The sequence below is a fragment of the Podarcis pityusensis genome (assembly GCF_964106645.2).
Source record: "Podarcis pityusensis genome assembly, chromosome: 8".
Lineage (NCBI taxonomy): Eukaryota > Metazoa > Chordata > Lepidosauria > Squamata > Lacertidae > Podarcis > Podarcis pityusensis.
The window spans coordinates 13,125,805-13,144,670 of NC_138033.1; the positions used below are offsets into that span (position 1 = coordinate 13,125,805).

At 45.5% G+C, this 18,866-nt stretch overlaps 2 long non-coding RNA genes across 2 annotated transcripts in view; one reads left to right on the top strand and one right to left on the bottom strand.

Moving 5' to 3' along the window:
* The first annotated feature begins 449 nt into the window (after nt 1-449).
* The window catches only part of LOC308484576, a 137,896-nt gene continuing 119,479 nt past the window's right edge, over nt 450-18,866 (top strand). Inside the window, exon 1 of the long non-coding RNA XR_013990001.1 lies at nt 450-515. This is a non-coding gene — a long non-coding RNA (uncharacterized lncRNA). The remainder of the gene's footprint in view (nt 516-18,866) is intronic.
* LOC308484540 overlaps nt 11,265-18,866 on the bottom strand; it is a 131,735-nt gene continuing 124,133 nt past the window's right edge. The window contains exon 2 of the long non-coding RNA XR_013989951.1: nt 11,265-11,709. This is a non-coding gene — a long non-coding RNA (uncharacterized lncRNA). The remainder of the gene's footprint in view (nt 11,710-18,866) is intronic.

Sequence of the window (18,866 nt, forward strand, 5' to 3'; positions counted from 1 at the left end):
GTTTATGCGCTGAACACAGTTCCAGTCCTCCTTTTTCTAGAAAAAAGCACTGTATGAACAAAATATATGTGTCAATTAGTTACAAGAAAATTATAGAATTCTGTCTTTTGGTCCATTCAGATGCAGAGTGCAAGGGTGTAAGAGGTATCTATGGTTGATCCTTGAATCTGGAATGGGTGGAGAAGATGATCACCTCCTTACTTACAAGCAGTCGGTGGGGCTGAAGAAAGAGAAGTAGAAATATGGGAAATATGGGCATCTCTCTCCCCAGTGTGGATTCTGGGCTTGCCCACTACTTGCTTGCACACACACACAGAGAGAGAGATTACATCCAAGAGAATGCAGCTGTCTGTTTGTAGTTACACCACGTGAAGATCTTTCCCCCAATGGTCGACAGTGCCCAACCTGCTTCAGCAAGACCCCTGCTTTACGCAAAATACGTTGCCCGAGTCAGGGGAATGTCAGCTGCCTTGGCAATGAGACCAAGTGCATTGACTATGGGAGTTTTATTACATGTGAGTAATATTGCCTGTCTCTTTCTCACTTCCAGAAAAGCAATATTTGTGTATAGCTTTGATTTCTTTCTCTGAGGGAAAGGGCTATGCTCTAGTTCTGTTTGGGATTCCAAACTATCCCCACATGAATTGCATCAAAACAAGATGAGAAAGGCTCACTCATGTACAAGGTTTTACCTTGTGTGAGACTGGGGAGCCTACAAAGTACAGCAGACTCCTTACAGCACACCTTTGTCCTCTAATGCACAAGGAGGAAGAGAGGAGAGGGATACAGGGGAGGGTGCAGGACCAGCCAGCACATCATTGCTTCTCCTCACAGCAGTATGCGCCATTGGGTGCTTGTCCAGGAGTACTGTATCTGGCCACACACTTTGGCCAAACATTCAGAAGTAAAAGAGGTTGGGAAAAAGAAAGGAACTAATAGTGCACCTCTGTTCATATTTCCTCAGAAATAAGTTGCATTGCGTTAATTGAATCTTACTGCATCACAAGAGTACAAATGAACTGCTTCCTGAGTCAAGTAAAATACATAGGGTGGAAGACCAAACCCTTTTTTCCAGCCAGAACTCAGTTCTAGCAACTCTCAGGTGGGCGCCATTGCCATTCTAAGAGAACAAGGGAGGCACTCATGGTGAGTTCCGGTACCACTTTTTCTAGAAAGATAGCACTGTGGCAGAGGGTAACTTCCTGCTCAGAATGCATATAATCAGCAGGCAATCCAGTTCTCTCCTTTCTTCTTCTGCAGCACAGCATAAACTGAAGCCAGACTGAAAAGGAAGGTCCCTGCCAAAAGTGGAGCTTGCGGGCTCTGTGTTTGGCAGGATCAATTGCTATTGATCCTAATGCCTGCACAGCTTCCTGTCAGTGCTACTCAGCTGCTGGCATCTGAAGCAAACTTTGCTTTGACCAAGGGTTTCAGCTGATTGGCTGTGATTGCAAGCCCTCCTCTCAAGCAAATGATTCAGAGTAGTTTCCAAGATTCCCAGTTGTTCTGCTGCAGCAGTGAAATTACCTGCCACATATATGATGTAATACAGGGTTAGTATAAGTCAAGTGGGTGTTGCTTGGGTAAAATGGTCACATTAGGCCACCTGGTGGGCTTAATTTGGCTCACAAGCTAAGGTTCCCAAGGCATGCACTAGTGATAGTTGGCTGTCAGATTAATCATAGAGTGTGTTTGTTGTAAGCACACTGAGCTTTAATAACCACAGTCATCCTTATCCCGAAAGCCCCAATAAAGAACTCATGCAAAGCGTATCCTTTGTATCACACAGACCGTGAACGGAATATTAATCTCCTCAGATTCAAAGGCTGTGCAACTGAAGACTTCTGTGCCCTTGATGGAAAAGTCTTAGTATATGGTGACCTGAGTCTCTTTAACATTGCTACAAAATGCTCTGATGCTGCGATATCTTCAAAGCAAATTGACCTTGAAGGGTAGATACAAGACAGCAAAGCTCTCCTCTTTGTTGTTTCCACCATTCATGGTAGCTGCAGAAGAAATCGGGAGCCTTGTGGTGAGAGGAAGAGCTCAGGCCTCATGGGTTTTCTTTTTCACAATTGGGGAAATTCATCATAAAAAAATAAACTCATCTGGCACATTGAATCTGTATTCTATATCTCTTTGTTTTATATATGCAGAATGTGTAGAATGCTGAGAAAGGGCATTTGAAGCAAAACATGAGAATTTGCATGTTATTTTGTTCAGCCCCACTTGCATGCCAAGGTCTTGTGACCCTTACAGACAATATTTACACAGACACAATTATTTTGGTTTATGCGTTCAAATAGGCCTCAGCTTTATTGTTTACAGATGCGGGTGGTTTGGCTTAGGCATTGAGTGAAGCCAGGCTATATTTTGACTCCCGCCCATCTGCAGGGTAAACCACCAGTAGGGGGAGCCCTATGACTTACATCAAATAGGGACCCCTGTGGGCTCCCCATTGGGGTTGTGACATTCCCCCAGCCCATGTCCAGGCATTGGACAGAATCCACACCCCCAGATCCTTTTAACAGGATACCCTTAGTGAGGAGGGGCAGGTGAAGGCTACAACCTCCACCCCATCCAAACAAAGCCTTACCCAAAGCTTAACCTTACAAAGTTTTGTCAATTGCTACCAGGTAGGCAAAAAAACACACAAATGGCTGGAGCCACCTAAATTACCGGTATATTCTTTCTATTAGGCAAACCGATCTATTTCCTGAGCCAAATAAATTATTTCATTTTCTTTTTTACACAAAAATTATAAAAGAAGCTATCTAATTTTTATTAATAATAAATTTCAATGACAATGCAGATATTAAAGAAAATACAGACAAGCATCTATTGAAAGTGATACTGCATTGGCAAACTCACCACAAGCAAGAATGCAATAGAGTAATAGCACAAGGAAGAACAAACAACAACAAACAACGCAAGGGGAGGTCCATTGTGATTGGCAGGTCAGGGATGTAATCAAAGAAATAACTTTACCTACACCTAATCTCATAACAAAAGAAAATAAATGAAGTTAAATAAAAACAAAAACAAAGAAAGAGAAAAGAAGACATCAAGGGAAAAAGAAAAAGAAAAAGAAAAGTAGAGGAAAAAAGAGAAGAGAAAAGAGAGAAAATAAAAGAACTTCCGATTTTAGGTCTGTCAGAAGAAATTATTCACTGTTCTACTTCCTGTGAGGTAATATTTTCCCAGTCTTCTGACCCAAATAGATCAATTCCTTTTCCTTTTTCCACAGAAGTCCCAAAATGATTTCAATATTATTATTATTATTATTATTATTATTAGTCAGCAATATATTTTCTCTAATCAAACATAACAACTTTACCTCCAATAACTCTCACAACCATTTCTCCATATTCAACAATAATAAATCTTTTCATCTTTATCCACAGTTGTTTCTCCATTGTGATAAAAAAATAAAAATATTATCCCATAGTTCTTTACTTATTATGTACTTATTAATTCGCACCCACTTCTGTCCCTTCCATTTCCATTTCCTGTTTTAATTGCCATGCATTTCGAAACTTGATTTTGAATTTATTTTTTTAAATGCTCCCATTTATGCTTCCATCTTTTTTCTAAGAAAAGTGCCAGAGGTTTGATAGCTATTTCCTCTAGAATCACTCCAAGTTGCATGCAGAGTCCTTTCTCACTCTCCCTGCCAGCTCAGGATGTCTCTTCATCTCTCTATTCATGACTTCATTCCATTCCTCCAACATCAAAACTCCACCATTTGCCTGTCCCCGCCCCCCCCTCTACACCTGCCCTCTCCTGCTCTGGCAGTGCTTCATCCATATTGTTCTCCAAAGTCTCTGTCTGCTCTTTCCATTTAATCTTTCTCTGACCCCCTTTCATTCTCCATCTCATCAATCAAACCTCTAATTATTTTTATTTGCTCATAAAGCAATTTGACCCTGCTGCCTGCACACCGCGAAGCCCAATGAGCCTCAGTTCTCCTGCCTGCCTGCCCAAACTCCAACCCAGTAAAGCGACTCCAGCTTCCCTGGTGAATGGGTCGCTCGCTTGCCAGCCATGGGTTTCCTCGAGTCCCACACTGAGTCCTCTCTCTCTCTCTCTCTCTCTCTCTGTTTCCATACTGGAGGGAGGCTTGGGGTTTGGGGAGCGGAGTGTGTGCTGCGGGGGGGCAAGAGGGAGAGAGCAGCACACATGCGATGTCCAGTGGCACTTCTGAGCAAGGCCCAGCCAGCCTGATTGGTTGTGTTGTGGTTGCTGCAGATCTCCAATCCTTTAAAAGACCGGGAGCAGGGACGCTGGTGGGTGACTTATGATTCTTTCCCACCCCTTGCCTTCCAAAGCTAGCAGCCTCTTTGACTATTTAAAAAACTTTTCCTGTGGTGTTGGGGAAGGAGGAGGAGAAGATGATAGTGGCCATCAAATACAGTATACTAGAGGTTTCTTTCCAGTACACCCATACCACACTTCAACTTAGGAACCTCGTTCTCCACAGCCTTTCCAACATAATGGTGACCTTGAAGGATTTATCTTTGCAAGGCTTTTGGTGGTCCAAAGCCACCAAAAGGTAACGTTAAGGGATGACACCCAGGGCAACCCACACCGACCTCACCCCCCATCCTCAGCCAGTGGGAGGAGGGGGAGATGGTAGTGGCAGCCACAGGGATTTGAAGGAGGGATGGACTTGCTCAGTTTAACTTTGAGATATACCGTATTTACTCAACTCTAATGTGCCATCGAATACGGTATACTAGAGGATTCTTTCCATTATTGGGCAATAATTAGTCCAACTGCTGTGAACAGGAAGAAAATTTGTTCTTTAGATTTAAGGTTGGGATTTGGGGTCAAATTTCATGATAATAAAGCAAGTGTCAAATTAGGAAGGTAACTCTGGAGATCAGATGAAAAACTTTGTGCCAAAAGGTGTGGCTCACAGTACACCCCACACTAAAGGTGAAAGTAGGAACCTCATTCTCCACAGTCTTTCCAACAATTTTTGAGCTTGATGGATTTATCTTTGCAAGGCATGTGGGGGTCCATGCCACCAAAATGTAATTTTAAGGAAAATTTCCTGGAGGTGAGAAGAAATTTGTTTTTAGAGATGGATTACACCATATAGATTTCCATGCTTTTTCTCTTTTGAGGTTCCTATGTCAGTCTCCCATCTCTTCTGTGTTGCCCACAAAGCTGTCTAATATCATACCATATGTCACTGAAACTGCCTCTTTCCTGTCATGGCTATGTCTGTTACATAGTGATTCAAAAGCTGTCAAGGGTCTCAAGCCTTCACCATTGCATTCCAGAGATTTTGCAAAGGTGCATTGTTGATACAGTTGTAACCAGCACCATTTAATGCCTTTTGTCTTTGCCACCATGTACACTTTTGAGATTGCTTTACCTTCTACAAACAAATCTCTAATCCTATAGAAACCATTTGTTTCAAGATCTACAAATGGGTTATACTGTATTTGTTTGCATGTTTAAATAAGGGGTGATCTAGCAGGGGCATCAGTGATGAAGGCCTAGGAGCCAATACGGAGTTCCAATTTCACCACACCATCATTGTTACTTTGAAAAATGGGTTGTCCACCTTTTCGTGGTCCATTTGAGGCAGCTTCAGGAAGGGCAGAGCACATACTGATGGTCCTGTGTGGGTAATTTCTCTCTGTGCCCATGCAATATCTACTTTGCCTTTAATGAGTAGCATCAATGATTTAATTTGGAAAGCTGCATAGTATAATGCAAGATTGGGTATTCCTAGCCCCTCTTTATTGCTATGTCTAAATAAGATTTTTTGACTGAGTCTGGGTCTTTTTCCTCATGAGATAAATGACAATTAATTTGTTGTGCCATTTTTTAAGTGTGTTGCTTAAACCTGAAACAGGAAAGATAATTTTGGCAGAATTGACATTTTTATAGCTGCAATATGACCTAGCCAGTTAAGGTTTTTGTGATTCCATTAAGACAGTTGTTTATTACCATTTTGAGCAAAGACTTATCATTTCTTCATTTTCATTGATTAAGATCAGCTGTAAAGATTATCATGAGGTATTTAAACCCCCCAAGGGCTATCTTTATCTTTGACATTTCTGTCAGCTGCTTTTGAACTGCTGCATAATTAATTTGTAGTCCTGAAATTCAATGGACACTTTTAAAATGTTCTTTCAAAGATTAAAGCACAACAACTGGATCTTGCCCAATTACCAATGTATCATCTGCAAACAAATCTACTTTTTATTCAACATTTCCTATTTTCACTCCTTTCACAGAGGCACATAGTTGTATAGCTAAGATCTTTATTGCCACTGCAAAAAGCAGTGGTGACCCTGTTGAGGTTTCTTGGAGCATCATCATATCCATTTACCATGATTATAGCTGAAGATTTTGAGTAAATTTGTTGAATTGTGTGCAGAATTTTTTCTCCAAATTCTAATTTAGAAAGTAAGAGTTTCAAATAGGTCCCCTCAACTCTGTCAAACACTTTAAAAGCATCGAGTGAAATTAATGCCCCTGGAGTGTTTCGTAGCTGCAGGTCACAACTTGCAGATTTAACATATAGAACAAGAGAGCAAGAAGAACAGACATTTAAAGAAGATTGAATAAATGGAGAATAACTCCATAGCTGAAAACACTGGCAGCATTTATAAAAATTTAACAGAGTAAATAATTGATGGTGGATGTAAAAGTGGAAAATTGATTTGAATGGTTATAGTAAGAGAAGTCATTGGATATTTTAAAGTTTTATAAAGGTTATTTGAAATTGTAAAACAGAAAATGTAATAAAACTATTACAAAAAATGTAGGTCTATTGATTCCAAATGTAATTTCATTGTAATGTTTCCAATATTCTTAACTGGCTGAATGAGGGCTGAATGGCGGTTCCCTCACTGCGAGAGGCCAAGTTACAGGGAACCGGGCAGAGGGCCTTCTTGGTAGTGGCGCCCGCCCTGTGGAACGCCCTCCCATCAGATGTCAAAGCAATAAACAACTACTTGACATTCAGAAGACATCTGAAGGCAGCCCTGTTCAGGGAAGTTTTTAATATGTGACATTTTAGTGTATTTTTCATCTTTGTTGGAAGCCGCCCAGAGTGGCTGGGGAAACCCAGCCAGATGGACGGGGTACAAATAATAAATTATTATTATTATTATTATTATTATTGTTATTATTATTTATTTCAAATTAACCATATAGAATTATTAAATTAGATAAACTAGGAGAAGAGCCGCTACTCTTTGAAACAACAGTGCTGGGGATTTGTTTTTCTTGAAGCAATTTTTTAATGCAACTGCTGTATTTAAACTTGTAAAATACATTAATTTGAAATACAGCAGAACTTCCTTCAGGTCCAATCTGTAAATCGAAACTTTTCTGAAACATAAAAAAACAATACAGTTGTACCTCGGGTTACATACGCTTCAATTTACAGACTCCGCTAATCCAGAAATAGTACCTCGGGTTAAGAACTTTGCGGGTTAAGAACTGTTTTCAGGATGAAAACAGAAATCGTGCTCCGGCAACGCACAAGCAGCAGGAGGCTTCTTTAGCTGAAGTGGTGCTTCAGGTTACATGCAGATTAGACAAATTAAAGGGGAATAAGGATAGCAATTACTACTATTACTGTATTCTACCTTCATAACTGAAAGTAGTATGATTCCAAATGGTAGTTTCAGGTTAACACAGGAGTGGAAAGTGCTGTTGTACTTAAGTGTTGCTTATGTGCTTCCCATAGTGAACTAGCTGGCCATTGTGAGAAAATGATCCTGGACTAATTATAGGTGAATCTGTACATGTCAGTTTCATTTAGTTTCTCATTTTTCAAATCTTAAATCCAACTCTCCTGATGCCCGTATCATTACATATATAAGTTTTAGTGCTAGAGAGAAATAACTTTTGCTACCCACTCTGTATATCCCATGCATAATTTTATCAATATCTATTATAAATTCTACACCCCTCCAATTATTCCAGTCAAATGTATGTATTGGTGAGCTATGGGGTGGAAACATGAGCAAAATCTTTGACTTGCTGATCCAGGAGAAGGAAAACTCTGATCCTGGACCTCCTCTGAGATTATGAAAAGAATGCTAGTTAGGGGATGCAGGTGTCACTGTGGGTTAAACCACAGAGCCTAGGACTTGCTGATCAGAACGTTGGTGGTTCGAATCCCCACGATGGGTTGAGCTCCCGTTGCTCGGCCCCTGCTCCTGTCAACCTAGCAGTTCAAAAGCATATCAAAGTGCAAGTAGATAAATAGGTACTGCTCTGGCAGGAAGGTAAACGGCGTTACCGTGCGCTGTTCTGGTTTGCCAGAAGCAGCTTAGTCTAAATAGAAAAAGGAAAAAAAGAATGCCAGTTGTCTTATTTCCACTCACCTGGGAAAAGGGTGACCAGGAGGAGGGATGTGCCCAGGAGTGCCTTCATAGCACTGTAATAAGCAAGAGCCAGGAAGAGCTGGACCACCACAGGCAACTGACACAGAAAAGAGTCCATTCAGATGAATTTGAAGGAGAAGGAAAGGGCCCTGAGGGCAACCCTTGGGAAACCTGGTTTCCTGGGATGTGGTAAGTAGTGTTAGGATTTTTATCCACCCAAGCTGCTCAGTAGTAGCTCACTGGTTGTTTATATCATGTGAGTGTCTGAGAGTGTGAGACAGGAAGTCTCAGTACTGTTGGAGTTTTGCTGGAGAGTGTAGTTTCACTTCTGTGTGTTATGCTGTTCTGTACTGCTGCTGAGAGAGCACAGACATGCTGATGGATTCTTTGTATATAGACTGTTAATAAAGTAGTTAAAAGACACCTGCTTCTTGGGAGAAAAGCAATGACAAACCTAGACAGCATCGTAAAAAGCAGAGACATCACCTTGCCAACAAAGGTCTGCATAGTTAAACCTATGGTTTTCCCAGTTGTGATGTATGGAAGTGAGAGATGGACCATAAAGAAGGCTGATCACCGAAGAATTCATGCTTTTGAATTATGGTGCTGGAGGAGACTCTTGAGAGTCCCATGGACTGCAAGAAGATCGAATGTATCCATTCTTAAGGAAATCAGCCCTGAGTGCTCACTGGAAGGACAGATCGTGAAGCTGAGGCTCCAATACTTTGGCCACCTCATGAGAAGAGAAGGCTCCCTGGAAAAGACCCTGATGCTGGGAAAGATGGAGGGCACAAGGAGAAGGGGACGACAGAGGACAAGATGGTTGGATAGTGTTCTCGAAGCTACCAGCATGAGTTTGACCAGACTGCGGGAGGCAGTGAAAGACAGGAGTGCCTGGCGTGCTCTGGTCCATGGGGTCACGAAGAGTCAGACACGACTAAACGACTAAACAACAACAACAACAAGGTAGTTTCAGAGTTACAGATTGCACACCCATGCAGACTCCCCATATAAAATCACAATCTTCTCAGAACTGCTGGAGGGGCTATGGAAAAAGAGAAACCCTTTTCCACCTATACTGGGACTGCCCACGCTTATTCAAATTCTGTCCAATGGTTTGTAAAGAAATGAAAAAAAACCAACAAACCCCACACCAAAATATTAAAAGATCCCATTCCACCTTCAACACAACTTTTAAAAACACAGTTATGGCGTGGCTGTTTGAAAGGTTTCCACTCTCTTGAATTCTTGGCATTGATTCTGTTGTCTGCTGGAACCCCAGTTGCCCCCATATAGAAGATTTCACAGAATTTGAGAGTTTGGGCTTCTTCTAAAACTACGTGGAGGTCAACATTTGTTGAAAATCATGAATTACTTGTTGCCTAAGGCTTGGAAGACCCTGAAAATTTCTGTGCTGTTGGGTGGGATTTTATCATATATACAGCAAATACAGATACCCAGGACTCCCTCTACAGCGGTACCTCGGGTTAAGTACTTAATTCGTTCCGGAGGTCCGTACTTAACCTGAAACTGTTCTTAACCTAAAGCACCACTTTAGCTAATGGGGCCTCCTGCTGCTGCCCCGCCGCCGGAGCACCATTTCTGTTGTCATCCTGAAGCAAAGTTCTTAACCTGAAGCACTGTATCTGGGTTAGCAGAGTGTAACCTGAAGCGCATGTAACCTGAAGCATATGTAACCCGAGGTACCACCGTATATGTTAAATTTTGCTTTTGTACTGTTCTTAAGTACTTTTCCAAGTAAATATTACATCTCTCCTGGATGTACTGCAATGCTGTTTTGTATATCTTTTGGTTTTTCATATTGATTTGTTTGATTTTATTTTAGTTCAATAAAATAAAAATAAAATTGAGGAGATATGTATGTGTGCCAGCTTGAGCTCCTTGGAGAAAAATGCAAATATGAGGTGTTAGTGGAGGGGTAGGGCCTCACGGGTAGTTTTTCTTGGGTAGTTTGTCGACCTTTGGTCCTCACCCAGCACTCAACTCTCCCCTGTGGGTCACAGATGCTGTCAGCATTCGACAGCTGCCACATCCTGGGAACAGCTTCAACTGGCTGGCTAAGACAAGTGAAGGTAGTTGATGGGTCCCAAACCTTCAGTGAGTTCGGACTTTTGTTACATGTGGTAAAGCCAATTCCGAGCTTGAGAAGAGGTAGGGTTGTGGGCTTCACGCCCTCCCCACATGTGCGGGGGCTGGCTCCCAGCCTCCATGCCATTGAGGGAATCCTTGGCAGCGTCATCTCCCTAGCCAGCCAATCGGCTGGCCTGGGGGAGGCGTGGTTTGCACTATTTAACATCGACGTGGCCAAGGATCTCCCTCTTTTGCCGCTGTAGCTCCTCTGTTTTCCCACCCACCTGCCCTTTAAGTTTCATAAGACCTTGCTGTGGACTTCGGTTGGTCGCCGTTAAGGGACCTAGTAGTATTTTTTTCCACTTGGCAAATTGGCACCAGCCACTTGGTTTTTTCACCTACCTTGTAGCAAACCGTCACAACTTCCTGGGTTTGGCGGTTAGGCATTGGTAGGGGTGTTGTTATTTAGATGAAGGGGGGAGGAAGTGCCATCACCTCCCCTGGATTGCAAAAGGTAGTCTGGTAAAGGATTCTGGGGGGCGTGGCCCTGTCCGAAGCCTATGGAGGTGAGGGCGTAAGGCAGTGTTTCCCAACCGGTGTTCCGCGGCACACTAGTGTGCCGCGAGATGTTGCCTGGTGTGCCGCGAGATGTTGCCTGGAGGGAGGCGGGCGAGTCCAAAAAAGGTTGGGAAACACTGGTTTCTCTTTCAAAAAGGAAACGTGGGTTAAAGCGGCGCCGCCGCCTCCCACTCACTTTCCTGCTCTGGCTTCCCTAACAGTTTTCCGAGTTGCGTCACTGGATCCAGCCCCCTTTTCCACATGTGACACGGGGCTGGAGGGAGGGAAAGAGGGCTTTACGTCGCGCACAAAGGCAGCCTCCTAGAAGCGCTCTGGGCCGGCGCCGTTTCGCCGAAGGCGCCGGAGGACCCCCACCCTCAGCTCCTTCAGAAAGGAAGCCCCGCCCCTCGGCTCCCTACGCCGCCAGGCAGCTCAGCTGACTGACGAGGACGTTCTGCGGCGGCGGCCGCCGCACAACCACCGCAGTTGCTGGCAGCGTCCGCAGCGCAATAAGTAACAGCGCCTGGTGCTGCCAACTCTTTCTCTCTCTCTCCCACCCCGCCCCCAAGCTCTCGCGCGCCCCGCGTCAACATCGCCGCGCGCAGCTTCCCGAGCTCGAGGCCAGCCGCTGCACGCACGCGCCGGCTCGTCATCGGCTCCGGTTGTTGCCTTTCTCCGCCGAGGTCGGTGGACCCCGAGCCTAGGCTTCCTTCCCGCACCCCGCTTTCCGAAGACCGCACACCAGTTGGGCCAGTACATATTCCCCTCCCATGACTGGAGCGGAATAGCCCTTTCTCTTCTTCCCCAACCCTTGTCGTTGGAGGAGTCCCTCAGTCCCTCGCTTTGCTGCCTCCTCCCCCCCCCACCCCCAAAGCTTGGAGGTTCCCCGGCAAGGGGGAGGGAAAAAAATTGAAAGTTACACTTTCGTGCGTCCCTCCCGGCGTGACGCTGCGCGCTGACGTCACGGGGCTGTAATGGTGGTGTGCCTCTAGATTTTTTTCATCAAACAAGTGTGCCTTTGCCCAAAAAAGGTTGGGAAACACTGGCGTAAGGTACGCACCCAAGAGGTGACCCCGGGGGAGTTCCTAGTTGATGTGCATCAGCAGGACTCCACCTACTGGCGGTTAACCTTTCCCGGTGTTCAAGCAAACAGGATGAAACCGGATAGTCGGCAGGACCAATGCCTAAGCCAATACTGCTCATGACCTATAACCAATAAAGTTCTGGCCATTTTTAGCCCATTAACCTAAATACTTGTGTCATGTGTCGTTATTTCCACTGGGGGGAGGCGGGAACTCACAGCGTAACAGGCTCCATCAGTTTGAGTGGACAAATCCCATTATGGTTCCAGCAGTCAAGAAAGTGATTCCTGAACATGTTGTAGAAGAAAGTGAGGGACTGTTGGCTCTGGTTACAACCTGAGAAGGTCACTGATCCAGGAGAAGAAATACTCTGATCCTAAACCTACTCTGTCTTGTGGGATATATTTATGGGGGGGGGGGGAGGCTAAGAAATAAACCCTAAAAAAATCCGAAGTGGAGTCCATAAGACAGTTGGATGGCATAAGGAAGTCCTTAAGGCAACTCCTGCAGGAAAGCTGGTGCCAGATGTCTTGCTCTGCTTTCTTTTGGGCCATTTCAGTGAGTCTAAGAGAGGAGTCTTGTCATTCAGGCAGCCCAGGACGTCCATACTCACTCCCATGTTTGCAGCCTGGGGAAGTAATTTTAATGCTGCTAATGCAGCAGTTCAGGTGCACTCAATTGCCTCTCAAGACAGGCAGGTGCCAATAATAATAATAATAATAATTCCTGCTCTCTCTTTTTAAGAAAAATAGTTGCCAGTAGTCAGCATGAAGTTGCTGCAGTACGTGCCACACTTTTAACATTTGGAGGGAGGTGCTGGTACTGTGTACCCTTGAGTACCCCCCTAAAAAAAATGGAAGAAGAAGAAGAAGAAGAACAATTTTTTTTGTCACTCTTAATCTACAGATCTCTGGGCACTTGGGAGTAAATACCATGCAAATATCTCACATAGGCGCCATATGCCCAAATGTTTCAGTTGTATATCAGTATTAACTCAGTTGTGTATTCAAAATTGCATAGAAGATTAAATTACTCAAAGTATCGTTTCATCTTCACAGTATAAGGGAGGGTGAGGGCACTGGAAGAAACAGGGACAGACTCAAAGCGGCATCCAACACCTTACAACAACAAAAACACGCATATCAGTGTTTGGTACCATCACATCAAATTGTGTGATGATAACTTTAGAAGCATCTAAATCTGTGCAGTTTGGAAATATTCAGTCTGGCATATTGACTCATAATGGCATCTGATGGTTTCCAAATGTACACCACAACACACTCCTCACTCCAGAAACCATCATGCCAAATTTTGCGATGAAGTAATCAGTGCAGTTTGGAAAAGCTTGGCATGACATTTTTATTCAAAATGGCATCTGATGGTAACCAAACATGAAGTAAATCTGGCTTCTTCACCTTGAAAACTGTCATGCCAAATTGACATCAATGTCTCAGGAAGAGTTTAAACGCATAAGGAACAGATGGATGGAGAGATGGGCAGTACTTTAATCAGTCCTGAACTACTTTCCGAAGAAGCAGGTGTTAGTAAAATGATGGCAGAATTGGTTTGACAACATTTAAGAATAGTTACTAGAATAGTAGTGGCAGTTTGACGCGGAAATAGTTCTTCTTGGGAGCTCTGGCCTTTTGCAAACATGTTGTGTGCTTCTACCTCTCTTTCCTACCAGGATAAGAAAACCTGCCTGGATTCTTTGTTTGGAGAGATTCCCAGTGAGCGCTGATGTCACCAAAATTCAGTTAGAGAGACGTGGAACATATGAATGCTGTTGGCACTGAATATGGAACTTCAAGCATGTGCAAATAACAAGCTTGGTTCAATTGGAACAAGGAGAAATAATATTCCAGAAGGCAATTATAAAAGCTCACTCTAATGACTCTGGCTCCATTGCCCAATATTCAGTGCATACTGCTGTGTCCCTGGCACCGTTCACTATCCCTGAGCTATGTCCAGCTTTCCTACCAAGGTAGTCACCTGTACCAGATCGTGGTTACTTTGAGTTGGGGCCTGGAAGATCAGAAAAAAGTATATGCTTCTTTGAATCAAGTTGGACCCCATACCGAGTTACAGGAAACATAGGGGCACTGCGTCAGCATCAATATGTTGCTCTATCTATCAGTGTCTTAGCAACTTCTCATAGTTCCTTGGACATCAAGTTAATATATAGGTGGTGTTGAATAGCAGAGCAATTGTACAAATTACTTTTGGATAGCGCCAGTGTTTAGGACAGGTTTTAGTTAGAGGCAGACATGCCATCACTTGTAGTGGGACTGTCCAAGAATAGAAGTTTATGGGTGGGTAGAAATACATTCAGAAATTTCTCTTATTACATGTGAAAAATTAAACCCTGTCAAGTTATAAATTGCATGAAAGTTATCAAGAGGTTGATGATGTTACATACTTGTTTGACAGTGTTTTGGTTGGGTGCACACATTTGGCACCACATCTGAAACGGAAAACAGTGACATAAAATCTATGTGGGACTGTCCAATAATAGAAGTTTATGGGTGGGTGGAAATAAATTCAGAAATTTCTCATATTATATGGGAAAAATTAAACCCTGACATAAAATCTATGTTGCACATACTCATAGTCTAAGCAGATGATTTTGAATTACCGGGGTGAGCTCCCGTTGCTCAGTCCCTGCTCCTGCCAACCTAGCAGTTCAAAAGCACATCAAAGTGCAAGTAGATAAATAGGTACCGCTCTGGCGGGAAGGTAAACGGCATTTCCGTGCGCTGCTCTGGTTCACCGGAAGCGGTTTAGTCATGCTGACCACATGACCCGGAAGCTGAATGCCAGCTCCCTCGGCTAATAAAGCGAGATGAGCGCCGCAACCCTTGAGTCAGTCACGACTGGACCTAATGGTCAGGGGTTGCTTTACCTTTCCTATTACAATGGCAAATTTTATGTGGATGGAGCCCTGCCCATCGGCTGCTCTATCTCATGTGCAGCTTCTGAATGTATCATTTTGTTTTTTGACTGGACCGTAAGGAATAGAGTTTGGTGACATCAGATTTTCAACATTGTGATGTATCACCAGCCACACATTAGGATCTGGAGATACATCACAGTTTTAAACACCAAGCTGCATTTGACCCAGCCTCGCAAGGAGCCTGGCTGAAACTGCCCCCACTCTCACTGAGGAAGTGGAGGTTGCTTCACCCCAGCACCTCACTGAGTCAAGAATGACACAGCTTTTTTGCGCTGCTGAGCTGCAGGGTGCAAAGGCTCCCACCCCCAGCTGAGCAAGCCGCAATGTCCCTCTGGCTTACACGCCAGCTGGAAGGACAAAGGAGCTCCCCCCCCCGCTGAGCTGAAATATACTCGGAGTCCTGTAGTGATTTCATGCCCTTTATTGCAGCTTGTAAAACAGTGATTGAATTGCCCCCCAAACTTCAGGCTATTAGATACATTATTTACACAATGAGTCCTGTCTGATTGGCTGATTCTGCTTCCCTCCTGGAGCCTGCATGGTCTTTTCCTGCGAGCCAGTCAGTTGTTGCATTGTAGGATCCTACTTGCCTGTTGTTCAATTGCAGCGAGGGGGTACTCCCAGTCTCGGGTGTCACTCGGTAGGGGTTCCTGGTTCTGGATCTTGCTTTGGGGCTGCCGGCTGTGATGGAGCCGTTGGGTCCGGTGCTGCTGGTCCACTCAGTCGTGGAACTGGTTCTTGTGGCTGCTCAGCCTCAAGGGTCACTTCTGGACTTCCTAGTTCTGCATCCCTTACCCGCTTCTCCTGCTCTATGGGCCTCACCCTTCTGCTATCCCCTTGGGGTTCCTCTGTCCAGCCCTCCACGCTGTCTCCCCCCCCCCCGGGAATCACCACCGTAGTTGATCGCAGTGGCGGTCAAATGCAGCGAGGTGGTACTCCCAGTCCCCTTGGTGGACCAGTGTATACTGGTAGCTGGTGAGGAAAATCGACCACCTGAGGACGCGGGGTGACAGTACCTGAGGGGTCTGCTTCTTGGGGGCACATAGTCCAAGCAGTGGCTTGTGGTCTGTCACGACGGTAAAGGGGCGCCATATTCGTGTTTTGCAACTTTCTGACTTGTTGCAGGACCTTAGCCATACCTTAGCAGAGTATATGCAGAGTTCATGAAAGCAATCGGTTGCAGGCAGGACGGACGAAACAGGAACCAGTCACTTGTCACTTATAGGTGTTTAATATATACATTGGACTTCAAGTTACTATTCACAGGAACAGAACAGAACATGGATCTTTAACTAGCTCTCTCACCACACGACTCTTACATTAACACTCTACGCTCTACGCTCTACTAACACATTCCAGTCAGAAGGCCATAAATCATTGTTCCCGTGAGAGAGCTTGACCAACCCTGGAACTGTCTCCGGGCCTCTATATCTCCAGGCAGATTTGACTCCTTTACATTGCCTTGGCTGTCGGCCAACTCCTAACTGACTCTGTGTGAAGCTGCACGTATTCAAAATCTCAACATGCCCATACAAGAAATCGTGAAATTTCTTTACTCCCTTCACAATTGCCAGGCTCTCTTTATCTATATGTGAATAATTCCTCTGGAGTGGAGAGGGTCTGGGAAAAGTAAGCTACTGGCACCTCTCTTTCATCCAGAAGTTGCAACCTCTCGTCAAAGTGCTTCAGGATTGAGTTTGAGACGAGCAGATCTTTGACTGCTTGAAACACAGCCCCCTGGCACTGCCCCCACAAACAAGGGGCCCGCTTGTCAAGCAGTCCGTGTAGTGGCTCCGCTACTGCTGCCTTGTGGGGTAAGAAGGCATGGTCAAAGTTCAATAGTCCCAAGAAGGCCTGGAGTTCCACCTTACACTTAGTTGCTGGGGTGTCGCAAATAGCCTGCACCTTGTCCCCAGTTGGGTGGACTCTATCTGTGTCCACCGTAAATTCTAGAAAATCCACCTGTTGCACTCCTAGCAGACTCTTGCCCCGCTTCACCTTGAGGCCGGCAGTCTGGAAACGGTGCAGGACAGTGCAGTACGGTGCAGAGTCAGTCCCCGAACTTTCCTGGCATTGCCCTGGTGACGAACACATCACAGAAGAGGGGGGGGGGATGGCAGGAATTCCTTTGAGGAGAGAGTCCAGTCAATTTTGGAATATGGCCGACACCACACTGACACAAAATTTCAGACACTTGACATGGGACATGCCCCTGTGAATTACCATTGTCTGTGCCTCGGCAGTGCCCTAGTCCACTGGCAACTACTGATAGGCCAGGTCCAGCTTGCCAAAAATCTTAGACCCCGCCAGGGTGGTGAGGACATGGATGACCACTGGCACTGGGTATGTATGAGCCGTAAGGGCCTTGTTTATGGTACATTTGTAGTCTCCGCATATGTGGACTGAGCCATTGAGCTTGATGGGTGTGACGATTGGCATTTACCAGGGGGCATTAGGCACCAGCTCAAGCACTCCCTGCTCGACGAGCTGGTCTAATTCATCATTGATGCACAGTTTAAGGGTGAACAGGACCCGGTGGGCCTTGAACCTGATGGGTCATATGGCAGGGTCTAGTTGTAGGCCAATGGGGGACCAGTATATCATCCCAGTACTCCGCCAAAAACCTCCGGAAACTCTTTGCAGATGGCGTCCACATCCACGTGGGAGCTGGTGCGGTTCCCCCCAGTGATGGCTAGCCCCAGCGGCCCAAACCACGCCAACCCCAATAAACTAATGTAGGGCCCCTTGACCACAATCAAGTCCAATCGCTGCTTCTGCCCTCAATATTGTACATTGAAGGTTCCCACCCCCATCGTGGGGACCTTTGCATTTTTGGAAGTCCCGGAAGGTGAATGGGTCAGGCCTAAGCACTGGGAAACAATTTCCTTAATGTCCGTGCCGAGATTATGGACAGAGTTGAGTCTGTATCAAGCTCCATGCGGCACGGGGCTCCCTCTATCTGTACCTCGATGTAAAATTTTTCTGCATTAGAAAGAGGCAACTGGTATACCTGACAGTCTCTGATCTCCGTTGAGTTTCCTTGGTGTATCGGACCACAGGGCCTGGGACTCTTGGTCAGCCATCTGGTTTGAAACGACGGGTGGGGGGGGCGTGGCACACCCGGGCAATGTGTCCCACTTTTCTGCATTGTCGGCATTCTGAGTAGCGGAAATGGCAAGTCCTCCGCTCACTGCTCTCCCCTCAGCTTGCACAGTTCCCCTCTGCTGAACGATGCTGTCTTGGTGGGCATGCAGCTTGTGAGTGCTGCTGCACTTGGTGTACATCCTCCTGGTTGGATTCTGAGTCGTCAGTGAGGTCCTCGTGGTGGACCCAGTGGCGTAGCGTGGGGGGTGCAGGGGGGCCCGGCCGCAACATCTGGGGGTTAGGGTTAGGGGGCGCAAATCCACGGGTTAGGGGGCACAAATCCACGGGTTAGGGGGTGCAAATTACTTGCCTTGCCCCAGGTGCTGACAACCCACGCTACGCCACTGGGTGGACCCTCAGTTGGTATGACATGTTTGACTTGAATCCTTGCGCTGAACTCTCAGTAGCTTCACTTCCTAGAGCCTCCTCTAGGGTGACCTGGAACTTCAGGTCCTTCTTGGCGTAGAGGCGCTTCTGCAGCTTCTCGTCCATCAAGCCACACACGAAGCCATCTTGGCTAAGGTTCTCCAGCTCTTTGAAGTTGCCGAGCCGGGCAGCCTGGTGGAGGGAGGTCACATATCCAGTTATGGTTTCTCTGGGCACCTGCTGCTTTGCATAGAAGGCGTTGTGACACGCTACCACCGAGGGCTGTGGCAAGAAGTGCCCCTTCAGCCATTC